The following is a 13,621-nucleotide window of genomic DNA, read 5'->3' on the forward strand; positions in this document are numbered from 1 at the left end:
TTATGTCTACATTAAGAAACACAGTTTATATGTCTGCATTAAGAAATACAGTTTATATTAGTGTAGCATTATAACATATATCTAATCTCCCCAAAGCACTGGAAATTCACTCCCAGTGTTTGGGTGGGCACGTGACAACTTTTTCTATCCAGGACCTTTCTTGGTTTACATTGCTTTGCTGGACAGACAGTATGCCAAAGGAATTGGCATTAGAGGGATCCACTGAATGTGGTAACCTTTCAGGGCTATTTTAACAGGCATTACAACTTTATAAGGGAGTTCCCAAAGGTGCTACCTGCAAGAGCTATACTATAGGGAGCTCCACCTCCCCCCACACTCTGAAAGAGGTGGGGAAGAAAGAGGAGGGCTGACATGGCATCTGCCTTTAAATTATGTCTTAAGTCTGAAGTTTTTAATATATCACTACACCATTGTAAAACAGATCTAACCATATGGTAACACAGATTCCAAAAGCATGACTATCTTTCCACATTTAAAATCAGGTTGGCAGTACCACCAGTAATTCTGAACATTTATGGTACTAAGAAGCTAGTACTTTAGAACTGCATCTATAAATGTTAAATTCATTGATGTTTATAGTATATATACTGACAAAATATGTGATGTCAAATGCACGTGTGTTGAATGAGAAAAATGCTTGAAGTAAAATGCACACTAAAGAATGCACAGAGGAGACTTGGAACAAAATACTGCGTAGAAAAGATCTTGATATAATAGCGTATGAAAATACTGAAACATGAACAGGTAGATATGGAAGACAGAGGCCTAAAAATGTAGAGGGTAATTGTGCATAGCCTAATGTGTAGAGTTAAGAATATTTGTGGTTAGAAGTAGCTGCGGTACGGTAGTCGGGATAAAATACATGGACTTAAAGATGGAGTACAGGCTTTGGGGACTAGATGATATGTGGAGTTGACAATAAGATCATCTGTCAGATTATCTTTACTTTTCCCTGAAGACCTAGGTTGTCCTTTGTCCCAGTCACAACTTTTAGAAGGCACCCACTCTTGAATATTAAATTGTCTGTCCTTTTCAGTTTTTTTTGCCTGTTTACTACTGGCTGCAGCTAGGAGATTGGCCACAGTAATCCACTGTGTGCCGCATTATCAACACATATATTGTCCGGACTCGCTTCTTACATTATCTTTAGTTTCTTCTCTTTCTCCCTTATTGCCTAACTCATATAACGACTCCTATTATTGTTTCTTAAATTTGTCCTCATATCTGCTTTTTATTTGATGGCTGTTTCCATAGTATAAATACTTCAATTCTCTACCACTTGTACATCTCATTAAATGAAGAGGGCACATTTTGTTACACAAAACACTATAAGAACACTTTTATTTTACAGCAGGTTGTTACTATGTACAGGACTCTCCTTCCGTGATCAGACTGGGCCTCTCCCCTTGGCTTTTTACAAATCTGAACCAAATACGATCATCAGTTGACCACTACTAGCAGAACCCCTGGCACAAGGAATGCTTTGTTCACAGGGTTGGGCAGAAGATACACAGAATTTAACAGTAAAATCAAGTATTCCCCCCTCACTGCAATATTTAGTCATTGCAAATGCTTCAGTCCTTCCGTTTGTTGCAGTGCCCACCAACACTGGTGGCTGTGTCAAAACAAGCAGAAAAGGTGCATGGGCTGCAAACCTCGTAAGTATGGTGTGGATCTCCTAATCTGTGTGGGACCGAGGCGACCTGCTTCTTTCTGGATGTGCCAAATGTGGAAGTGTTGCTCCCCATATATAATATTGTGCCTCGTGACATGAGTGCATCGAATCTGAGGAGGTGTTTATTAGCCCCGAGAAAGAGGAAGTTCGGTGGGTGATTGGTGGTGGGAGCTAAGGAGTGACACCCAAAGGACAAGACAAGAAAGAAGATGGTGAGGCAAGGGAGGGGACAGCATGGAAGGAGGTGAAGAGACAGATAAGAGGAAAGAAGAAAGAGTGGAAAAGGAGGGGAGAGAAATGTGAAGATGAGCCAAAAAGAGAACAAGGGAGAGAGAAGCAGAGGGGGGACGGGGCATGCAGCAGGGGAAAGTGAGCGAGAAGGGAGCTAGGTGAAAAACAGAAGGAAATGACGTACAGGAGGGAAATGGGTGGGCTCAGAGAGTGAGGAAAGGCTTGGAGAAATGGATGGTCGTAGGCAGGAGATAAGGCATGGAAGATAGGGGGAGACGGGGAAGAGGGAAGGGAGGCAGAGGAGATGGAAGGAATGGGATGACTGAGGAGCTAGAGGAGGAAAAAAGGGTGTGTACTGGAGTCTGTGATGTCTTGTTATGAGAAGAGGAAGGTGGGTTGTGTGTGCGCTTTGCGTAAATTCCCCTTGGTCCATCACTGGATGCTGTTCAAATATTTAAGATGCGGAAGCTAACATGTGCCATCTGTTTCCTGGTGAATCCCTGCAATTCCCAGCTCGAAGGGAGTCCTTGAAATCTGCGACTGGTGTGATTTCCATACCACTTGACAATCCTCAACTACAATATAGTCTGCTATTTCCCGAGTCGTTGCATCAACCATGGGGGCCATGAAGTGCAATGCATGTTGAGCATCGCTGGTATTAAACCATGTGACTTGGCCTGTGGTTCATCTAGTGGAAATTGCAAGTTCAATAGCTGGGTACTGGTAAAGAGTTAAAAGCGGCACTTCTATGCAGACATCAATCACAAGGACACAATTACCTTCACAATTGAATAGTTTCCGTCGAAGAAAGAAAGGAGGCCATAAAGTACATCCCTACGGTTACTCTGTTAGAGTGATAGAGCATAATGTGCAGTCAGTAGAGGGACAAGCCATTCTCACATCTTGCCGACGTTGGCAAATGGAAATCTACCTCTCTGTAACCATCTACCTCTCTGTAACCATCTACCTCTCTGTAACCATCTACCTCTCTGTAACCATCTACCTCTCTGTAACCATCTACCTCTCTGTAACCATCTACCTCTCTGTAACCAGTGTGTTTCCCGGGTACCGCTGAAGCCATAGCAACCATCAGATCAGGCCTCTGTTTCCGATGGCTTACTTTGAACATGTGTAATTCGGCGTAGACAAGAGGCGGTCCTTTAGTCCCACATTTTTCTAACTCCCGATTCTTCTTAGGACTCGCATTGTAAACTTACTTTGCTGAAGCCTTGTGAATTAGCGTGACTGCCCCCCTGGGTCTTGCTGTGGCATGGTGCCCCATATTGTACAGTACACACCTGCTTTCACGTTCTTTCCTTAATGTTCTATATTCAATTGTATGTATGCTCTCAACTCTTATTAAATATTAACTTATACATTTCAGCCTATACGATTTACTGACTTCTCTTTCTTATGCATATCACTTGCTCTTACCCTTTGTAAAGTAATTTCACCTCACTGTTTAAAACTTGTCAATTCACTTTTCATGTAGGTTATCCTCTCATGTCATTTTGCGACCACCTGGACTTCCTTTTTAACATTATTTTAAGTTCGACTTTTCCAACTATAAATTTTAATGCCCATCTCTTGACCTCCTGTAATTATTTTCCCTTCCTAAAATATACACCAGAGGGCAAAACTGTCAGCCTATTGAAACCTGAATGTAAACAGTTTTAATACAGGTATTGTAAAGGAAACAATTTGGAAGCTCCTCCGTCACCTGCAGGGGAGTGCTGCGGGTCATTCCCTTAGGATCTTACCAGGATTGCCACTTCGTGGTTAAGGAGATCTAATATGCTTTTATTGCTGGATTTTAATCAAATAATCCAAGTAAATATTGCAAAGACCAAAAGTTACAACATGGATTCTGTGCATTGTTTTATTACTGTAAAAGACAATGGTAAAAGTGCAGTGTTCAGTGAAACTGTGCCAAACGAGGTGCATGATACAATTATAAACAGGAAATGTGTATATCTGATAGAGACTTATAGCTGCAGATTCCTTACCTTTGAATTTCCCAGGCATCAGACTGAATCAGGAAACTTTTGCCTGAGCATTAGCCCTGCGTGCGTTGGGTGGTTTCATTAAGTTTCGCTCGTCCCCGTTGCAGAAAGTGACGTCGCAGTCACCTACATGGGTGCCACCCAGGCGTGCGGACATCAGTTATTTTCTTTCCGCACCAGTTAGTGCTGATCCGGAGCAGAGCTATCCCTCTGCCTCTTTTTGACAGGTTTTTGTTCACTTTTTGTTGAATATTTCTGAAAGTATGTTGAAGGCTGTCTTCTACGAAGGCAGATTTCAAGCTGTATGGTGTCTGTCAATGCACCATGTCGGTAACGGACCCGCACTTGGTGTGCTTATGGTGTCTCGAGTGCAACCACGATTCAAAGTCGTGCTCGGCTCCCGGCCATGGCGCCTAAAGCTTTGAGGGAGCAGTCCCTAAAGCTGCTTGCGGCCTGGAGGTTGATGCCAGTTAGTGCGACTCCGTGCTGATCAAAAAGAAGGCCATGGAACCGCTCCAGGAGCCCCAAGTCCTTTTCCTCGCACTCAAGGTCCTCAGGACCCTCGAGGAAGAAGCAAAAGTAGAAAAAGAAGTGTAAACGGACATTGTCTTTGCCTCGTCTGCCGGCGAAGCGAAGAGTGAGGAATAACAGGTTTCCAGCCACGGTTCTGCAGAGCTGTTGACCGGTCCAACTCTGAACCGCCCCCCCATTTTCAGGAGCCGTAGCGACCCCCACTCAAAAGACTTTTATGAGGCCATGCATGTGTATTTGAGCAGATCCTCCCCTCTGGAGCGCCTTCAGGCCGCGCCGGGTCGGAGGAAGCCCCATCTGGTCCCATGCCAATGGCTCCAGCCTTGGCTCTGATGGGGTCCCCCGGATCCGCTCTCAGATCCGGATCAGTGCCGGTTGTGCCAATGCAACCTTCTCTGGTACAGATCCGAACGTAAATGCTCCCGGCGCCCATGGGCAGCACCAGACCCATTCTCATCCCCAACGATTTGGAGTTGGAATGGCATTGATTGATGCCAATTCCGGCACCGGAAGGACCCATTACTTTTATGTCATTGCCTGAGCATTTGCTGGAACAGCCAGGCATGGGGGAAGAATAGGAGGTGTCACTGGACCCCTTAGATTGCCAGTTAGAGACCCCAACTTCATTGGACTGGTATGAGGAACCAGGAATTGCCAGTGGACTGGACACCTACCCAGATACTGGCTGGCTCTCTCCACCTACTGTGGCTATGGAGGAGGAAGCATGTTATGCAATGGTGGTGAAGAGTGCAGTGGAGGTCCATGACCTCGAACTTCCCTCTGTGGCGGTCAAAACTAACATTTTGGCTGAAGTGCTTCAGCCTGGGGCTTCCTCACCCGAACCCCTATTGCTCTTCAGTGCAGCACTGACTAATGTCCTGCTGGGAACTTGGTCCACGCCCAGCACAGGGGGGGCTCCTGTGAACAGGACCATCGCTCTCTGCCATTGCCTGGCCCCAAACAATAATAGTTTCTCACACAACACCCCACCTCTGAGCGATTGGTAGCCCGAGCCTCAACTTCCCATGGTGCATTCACTGCTGCTTCCGCAAATAGGGAATCCCAAGAGCCTGGATAGCTTAGGAAAGAAAATGTTTTCTTTCGTCAGCCTAGCAGTGAGCACTGCATGCCTGTTGAGCCATTATTCCCGTACATTGTGGGATACTGTTGAGCAAGTGCTGCCACAGGTTCTGGAGGAGGCCCAGGCCATCCTCCCCCAAACAGTGAAAGACTGGAGAGATGCAACAAAGTTTGCCTTTCGGTGTGGTTTGGGCATTAACTGGCTCACTGGGCAGACCAGTTTCCTCAATAGTAGCCTTGAGGAGCCACACCAGGATGAGAACATCTGGCTTTTCAGGGGATATCCAGGGCAGCCTCATGGATATGCCCTTCAACGGGACTCATCTCTTCGGAGAGAAGGCAGACTTGGCGCTGGAGCACTTCAAAGACTTACAAGCTTTGGCCAAGTCCTTGGGCCTCTCAGCAACACCTCGCTCCCAGTCTGCCTTTCGCCCCTTTCGTGGTTATGGAAGGGGCATGCCACCACGCCAGCTCTATGGCAGCCACCATCCTGGGCAAGCTTCTGAATCGGTGTGAGGACATGAATGCAAGTGCATTCTGACCCCCTGGGTCTGGTAGCCAGAAGTCATCTGCCACCTGCCTCCCGGCAGCTACAGTCTCTAAGCCCTCCTAGTCTGGTTCTGAAAGACAATGGATGCTCAGTTGGAGGGAGAATCCAACATACATTCCTCCACAGGCAGTCCATTAGATCATACAAATGGGTCTTGCAGATCATTCGGAGGGGTCACTCCCTCCTTTTCCAATCATTTGTCTCTGCTCCAAGAGGAAATTACACCTCTCTTGGTCAAGGGAGCTATTGCAAGGGTTCTGATGTCAAAAGTAGGCAGTGGTTGTTATACCTGCTACTTTCTGATTCTCAAAAATAACAAGAGTCTTCACCCTACTCTAGGCCTGCGAACCATAAGTCTCTTCCTAAAAATGAGAAATTCAAGATGCTCTCTTTGGATCAGGTCTTGTCTGTCCTAGAACAAGGAGATTGGCTGGTAACGTTGGACTTGCAGGATGCGAATTTTCACATCCCATCTTGCCTGCCCACAGGCGTTACTTGCGATTCAAGGTAGGCCACAAGCACTCTCAGTTCCTCGTGATCCTGTTTGGCTTTACAAATGCCCCTTGTGTGTTCACCAAGGTGATGGCGGTGGTCGCAGCTCATCTACGCAGGTCAGCAGTTTCAGTCTTCCCCTACCTCGACAACTGGCTTTTGAAGGCGGGCTCACCCTAGGCTGTTGTCTCCCAACTTCAGACTACTGCGGACCTCCTGCATTCACTGGGGTTCACTATAAACATACCAAAGTCACACCTGACTCCCTCTCAAATGCTCCGTTTCATCTGAGCTGTTCTGAACACAGTGCAGTTTCTGACTTATCCTCCGTGCAGCAAGTCCAGTACGTTCAGGTTATGATACTGATGTTTCAGCCTCTATCCTGGATTTCGGTGAGAATGACTTTGAGGCTGCTGGGCTTCATGGTCTCCTGCATCCTGCTGGCAAATCGTGCCACATGACATGTGCGGGCTCTGCAGCGGGACCTTAAGTTCCATTGGCGCAGCATCAGAGGATTCTTTCCAAAATGGTCCAGATGTCGGAGGGAACTGCAAAGGACCTGCAGTGGTGGCTAACAAACCACAATTGGGTCAAAGGCAGGCTCCTCTCCCTTCCCTAACTAGACCTGACAGTAGTGACAGATGCGTCACTCCTGGGATGGGGCGGTTATCTGTGAAGGATGGAGATCAGAGGACTCTGGTCTGTGGCAGAATCTGGACTCCACATCAACTTGCTGGAGCTCTGTACGATCAGGCTAGCATTGAAAGCATTTCTTTCCTTTGTCAAGGAGAAGTTAGTGCAGGTATTCACAGACATAACCACTGCCATGTGGTACTGCAACAAAGAAGGCAGTGTGGGGTTGTGAACACTTTGTCAAGAGGCCCTGCGTCTCTGGTGTGAGATCTGCTATGACTTTTCCTGGCCTACTGCATCCTGCTAGTGGACCCCACCAAGGAAGTACATGCGGGCTCTGCAGTGGGATCTGAAGTCTCAGGAGGCTCAGCACCAAGGGAACCTTTCAGATTCCATCCAGCTGTAGGAGAAGACTGCTTAAGACCTACAATGGTGGCTACCGGTGGCAGACGCCTCTCCCTATCCCTCCCAAAGCTAATGGTGGTGATGGAGGCATAATTGCTGGGTCACCTGGGAGAGGGGGAGATCAGATGACTCTAATCTCTGGCAGAAACCGATCTCCACATTAGCTTACTGGAGCTATGCGCGATACGCTTGGTAATGAAAGTGTTTGTACTATCCATCAAAGGGAAACAGAGAACACTACTGCCATGTAGTACTACAACAAAGAGGACATAATGGGGTCATGGGTACTGTGCCATGATGCTTTCCACCTTTGGAAGTGGTTAAATCATTAGTGCATATCCCTGGTCATACAACATTGGGCAGGATCTTTAATTTAAATGCAAGGGTGTGTTGTAGAGTTACTGGCTCAACTCTAGAAGGTTTGTTTTCACACCTACGGGTGACACGAGTGAATGTAGTCCAATGCACCAGCTCTGACTGTGAAAGACAGGTTATTGTAGCCGGGCAGAACTTCACCCAAGATATATATAAATGAGGTAGTGTTAATGCTTGTGGGTTTCTGACAGGGAGCATTTGTAATCCAAACGATTGTTCATTAATAATTTACACACTCAAGATTACAGGAAAAAAAGAATACGTATATCACAATATTTATTTTAAAATTCCAAGATTTAGTGCACATAACATTAGTAAAAACACAGAAGTTTATAAAAAGCAGCTGAGCTTTTCAATAACAGTGAAACAGGGAAAAATCATAACATCGCAATGTATAGCATTTATACCCTAACTGTGCTATCACTAGACACTATGCTAGTTCTAGCAGATGAATAAATAATAAGCCTGCGTTTGGGAGATAGTAATCATAACTGCTTTGTTGTCTGTTTGGAATAGCTTGTTAGCTATTTTGAGCACAAGGCCAAGAGTTAGGAGATTGTGTCTGCAAGACAACACAATCCTGGCACCAGTTTGTGAAGGCACAATGAAATGCTTCGCAGAGGCTTGGGGAATCCTGCTGAAGGCTCCTTTAGTCAAGATGGAATTTGGTGCCATGCTCATCTGTGGTCTGCGTTTGCGACTTGGGTGAAGTTTCTCTCCCAAGCGGTCAAGTGGTAGTCCATATTGCATCTTATCTAAGAAGGAATTTGCATTGTCACATTAGAAATGTTTTGACATATTGTATACATCAGTGGACGTACTAATAGTGTAAAAATACATTAATACAGACTATGAACTAACATCAGTGTGGGGAAATGGTGGCTACGTAGGGGCTCTGAACATCAAATCCGGGGATAGGAGGGACATTATGCCACCTACTGAATGGGCAAAGGAATTGCTGAGAAAATTCTCCAGATCCAGTTTGGCATCTGGTGTGGTATTCACAGGGTTAGGATTTTGTGGTTTGATAAAGTATCCACCAGAAAGGATGTTACCAAAGGTAAGTAACTTGTTTGACTGGGCAACTGGATTCCCCCCCTGGGCACAAAGATTTCTGTATATTTGCTCGTTGTAGTGAACAACCTAGCGATACAGTCCGAATATGCATCTGAACTATGTGGTAGGACGCATTCAGATTCTGATTCTTGCCTTACTGTAGGAAGCTGGCTCTGTATATACTATATCAAAATGAGATAGAGGCCCTCATTACGACTCTGGCGGTCTTCCATGAAGACTGCCAAAGCCGCTGGCACCAGGAGACAGGGGAGGGGATGTTGTGTGTGTCTGTGTGTTTATTAGTGTTTGGTGTCTGCATATTTGCATGAATGTGTGTATGCATGGTTGTATGTGTGTCTGAATGCTGTAGTGAGTGCGTGTCTGCATGTAAGTGTGTATGCATGTGAGCAGACGTGCTTCGATGGGTGTAAGTATGCGTGCTTGAATGCGTGTATGTTGTGAATGCATGTATGGATGCGTGCTTGACTGCATGTATGAATGTTGTTGTGAATGCATGTATGGATGTGTGCTTGAATGCGTGAATTGATGTTGTGAATGCGTGTACAGATGCATGCCAGAATGCGTGTATGAATGTTGTTGTGAATGCGTGTATGTAAGTGTAGGTGAATGGTGTATGCATGGTGCGTGTGGGTTTCTGTGTGCATGTATGCGGGTAGGCGGCGTAGAGGGTGGTGGGGAGGGGGTGCTGTGGCTGAAGGGGGGTTGAGGGGTGCTTTGGCTGAAGGGGGGAGTCTAGTGCTTGCTGGGGTGAGGGGGAAGCCATCTACCGGTGACAGGGAAGAAATTACCTGTCACTGGTAGCCTTCCCACCATGGTTTTCGTGTTGGTGCTACCGCCACGCAAACCATGGCGGAAAGCCGCCTCCTTATACCACCAGCAGTCTTCTGTAGACCGCTGGGTCAGAGATAATCATCTCTGGTCCGGCGGTTCTGACCACCATGGCGGTATGAGTGGATGTGGCGGGTTGGCCTCTACCCTGGCGGTCATAAGACTGCCAGGGTCAAAATGAGGCCCATAGTGTGCACAGAGTCCAGGAATTCCGCAGAGGTTTAACAGAGGCTAAAGTAGATAATACTAATACTCTCTTTTGTGGTAGTGTGGTCGAGAAGTTAGGCTTATCAGAGGGTAGTGCAAAGCATTTGTTGTACACACACAGACAATAGAAGAAGCACCCACTCAATGACTTAACTCCAGACCAATGGATTTTATAGAGCAAAAATATTTTTCCACAAGATTCAAGTTGCAGGTAAGTACTTCAATAGATTCGTATTTCACACATCTAGCAACAGTACTTTGCTTGAAATTGGGAAGTTATACAGTTTTTGAATTATTGGCAATAATCTGTTTTAAAAATGGACACTGCAATTTTCAGAAACAGTTCCTGGGGGGAGAAATGTTAGATCATTTTGTAGGTAAGTACACCACTTACAGTTTCAGTCTTTGGGTTTTAGGAAGTCCCCCGGTTGGGGTTCAAGTAAACCCCAATCAACCACCACCAGCAAAACGGGGCTCCTATGGGGACAGGGGGTGCTCGGAATCAGGCCTTGCTCCAGGTAAGTACCCGTGACTTGGAGGGCAGACCAGGGGGGATTAGAGGAGCACTGGAGGGGCCACAAGTAGACACCAAGCACACACCCTCAGTGGTACAGGGGCAGTCGTGTGCAGGGTGTAAACAGGACGTCAGGTTTCCAATGCTGGTCTATGAGACGACCCCGGTCACTCAGAGGATGCAGGTGAGGTCCAGGGGGTTGTCTCGGGCACACCACCAGTTGGACAGGGAGGAGGGCCACCTGCTGGATGTGGCTGCACCAGGTGTCGGTTTCTCCAAGGCCTGGGGGCTGCGGGTGCAGTGGGTCCATTGGTGTCAGATATCTTCGTCCGGAGCTTTCATGGTCTGGGTGGTCCTCGGGATTCCCTCTGCAGGTGTCATCGTGGAGGGGTGGAGAGATCAACCCAGGGTGGGCACTTGCTCGCAATCGCCTGGGGACCCTCTCTAGCTGGGTGGACCACCTGGACATAGGCCAGGGGCATCGGGTGCAGAGTGGTCAGGACTCGCGCATCCAAAGTGAGGTGGGAGTCCTTAGTTGTAGGTTTTTCTTAGACAGGGCTGCTGTCCTCTGGAGTTCTTGGTCCTTTTGGGTGCAGGGCAGTCCTCTGGAGCTTGGCAGAGGTCACTGGTCCTGATGGACGTGGAACTGTTCTCTTGCAGGTTCTTTGAAGCAGGAGGCAGGCCGGTAGGGCCGAGGCCAAAGCAGTTGTCGTCTTCTTCTCTGCTGGGGTTTCAGCTAAGCAGTCCTTCTTCTTCTTGTAGGTCACCTGGAATCTGATGAGCTGGGGTCAGGGAGGCCTTTAAATCCTAGATTTAGGGGTGTTTTAGGGGTCAGAGAGCAGTAGCCAATGGCTACTGTCCCAGAGGGTGGCTACACCCTCTTTGTGCCCATTCCCTTTAGGTAGGGGGGGCACAAACCTAATCCTGTTGGTCCCTATCCTCCAAACCAACATGGAGGATTCTGCAGGCAGGGGGTCACCTCAGCACTGGATACCTTAGGGGTGGTCCTGTGTGGGCGATGGTCACTCCTCCCTGTTTTCCCTAATTCTCCCACTGGACTTGCCACCAAGAGTGGGGCTTTGTCCAGGGGCGGGCAGCTCCACTAGCTGGAGTGCCCTGGGGCACTGTAATCCAAGGCTTGAGCCTTTGAGGCTCACCGGTAGGTGTTACAATTCCTGTAGGGTGGAGGTGTGAAGTACTTCCACCCAGGACAGGCTTTGTTTCTGACCACAGTGTGCACAAAGGCACTCTGTCACAGTGCCCTTCCCTCAGGATCTGCATGCTGCTGAACAAAAGGCACACCTCCCGGCGTCACCAACTCAGAGCGCTGTTATAGCACAGAGTTATGATGAAGCCAGGCGGGGGGAAGGGAATTAGGGTAGGGAACTGCAGGGGGAGAGATCTGAAAAGAGAAGGTTAGAACAAATATGCATATACTCATTCATAACGGTATAACTCACCAATAGACTCTTGAATAAAGGCGTCTCCGTGATATCAGATCGAGACCCTTTGTTAATTGGGCGTAGCCCCTTCTATGAATCATGAAACAAGAACAAACTGCAACCTCTGAACCTAGAGATGGCAAGAGCTTTGGACTATGGACATACTCTGAATATCAATCATGTAACAACTATTCATTCATAGACATAAACGTTTGATCTCAGCCTAGAAATTCTCATAGACTTAAATATGTATCTCACATATTATGCTTCCCAAAAAACAATGAAACTATAATTTGCTTATCTCCGAAACGTTTTCACATTTACTACCTAGGCCTGAAAGTTTTACCCATTGAACTTGAAGCGCTTTGTTCGTTGGGCAGAAGCGCCTTGCTTATTGTTCAGGAAGCGCTTTGATCATCATACATGAAGCGCTTTATTCAATATGCCAGAGAGCGCTTTTAATTGCTTTGTCTGTAGCGCTACACTCGTTATGCTAAGGTGCTTTACTCATGTGGCCTGAAGCGTTCTGATCCTTGTGCCAAGACTGCTTTACTCAAGTGACCTGAAACGCTTTGATTGTTGTGACAAGGGCGTTTTACTCATGTAGCATGAAGAGCTTTGATTGCTGTGCCAGGGGCGCTTTACTCATGTGGACTGAAGCGCTTTGATTGACGTGCGAAGGGCACTTTACTCATGTGGACTGACGCGCTTTGATTGCTGTGCCAAGGGCGCTTTACTCATGTGGACTGAAGCGCTTTGATTGCTGTGCCAAGGGCGCTTTACTCATGTGGACTGAATCGCTTTGATTGCCGGGCCAAGGGCGCTTTACAAGTGTGACCTGAAGCGCTTTGCTCGTTGTGCTTAGGGGCGCTTTGCTCATGTGATCTGAAGCGCTTTGATCATCGCGCCAAGGCCGCTTTACTATTTGAACTGAAAACGCTTTGCTCGTTGTGCTAAGGGGCGCCTTACCTTTGGAAGTAACAACTCCCTTCAAGATTGAGCTCATCAAGACCTTACCGCTACGACTACGACCTACTCGTATCTGAATTCACCATGGAAACAAGGATACTCTGATTTACTGTCAATTTGCCATGCAGAAAATCTGCTCTTCTTCAGAGGAACCCCCACGAGGTCTGACTGCATCGAAGTCTTCAAAATAGTGAGCAATGTGCTTGGGGGTGGCTGGGCTTTATAGGCCTGCCAACACCCCAAGATGGCCGCTGCCTCTAGAAACCTGGGAATTGTAGTCCATTCCTAAAATAGCACTGATAAGTGCATCTTGTCCACCAAAGTCCTGACCCTGCAGCTACATGAGCTTTACCACAGGGCAGGGAACGCTGATGACCCCTTTTAGAACAAGAGGGGATGACAAGTGGTGTGCATGAAGCGCCGCAAATATGCGCAGTGGAGTTTCGGGCGGGACCTGGACCGCGCACAGCTTTTTTCCTGACACACTCGCCCCATGTGGTCAGGAACTTGTCTGAAAGTGCCAGGCTGGCACAGACCGGTCAGTCCTACACTAGCGGTTTGGCTAACATACAGGGGGCCTCTCTAAGA

General features: G+C 47.3%; 1 long non-coding RNA gene across 1 annotated transcript in view; it reads right to left on the reverse strand.

Annotated features, from left to right (window-relative positions):
- Positions 1 to 8,661: 8,661 nt before the first annotated feature.
- LOC138266332 (uncharacterized) overlaps positions 8,662 to 13,621 on the reverse strand; it is a 42,468-nt gene continuing 37,508 nt past the window's right edge. The window contains exon 3 of the long non-coding RNA XR_011199493.1: positions 8,662 to 8,751. This is a non-coding gene — a long non-coding RNA (uncharacterized lncRNA). The remainder of the gene's footprint in view (positions 8,752 to 13,621) is intronic.

The sequence above is a fragment of the Pleurodeles waltl genome, chromosome 11, assembly GCF_031143425.1.
Source record: "Pleurodeles waltl isolate 20211129_DDA chromosome 11, aPleWal1.hap1.20221129, whole genome shotgun sequence".
Classification (NCBI taxonomy): domain Eukaryota; kingdom Metazoa; phylum Chordata; class Amphibia; order Caudata; family Salamandridae; genus Pleurodeles; species Pleurodeles waltl.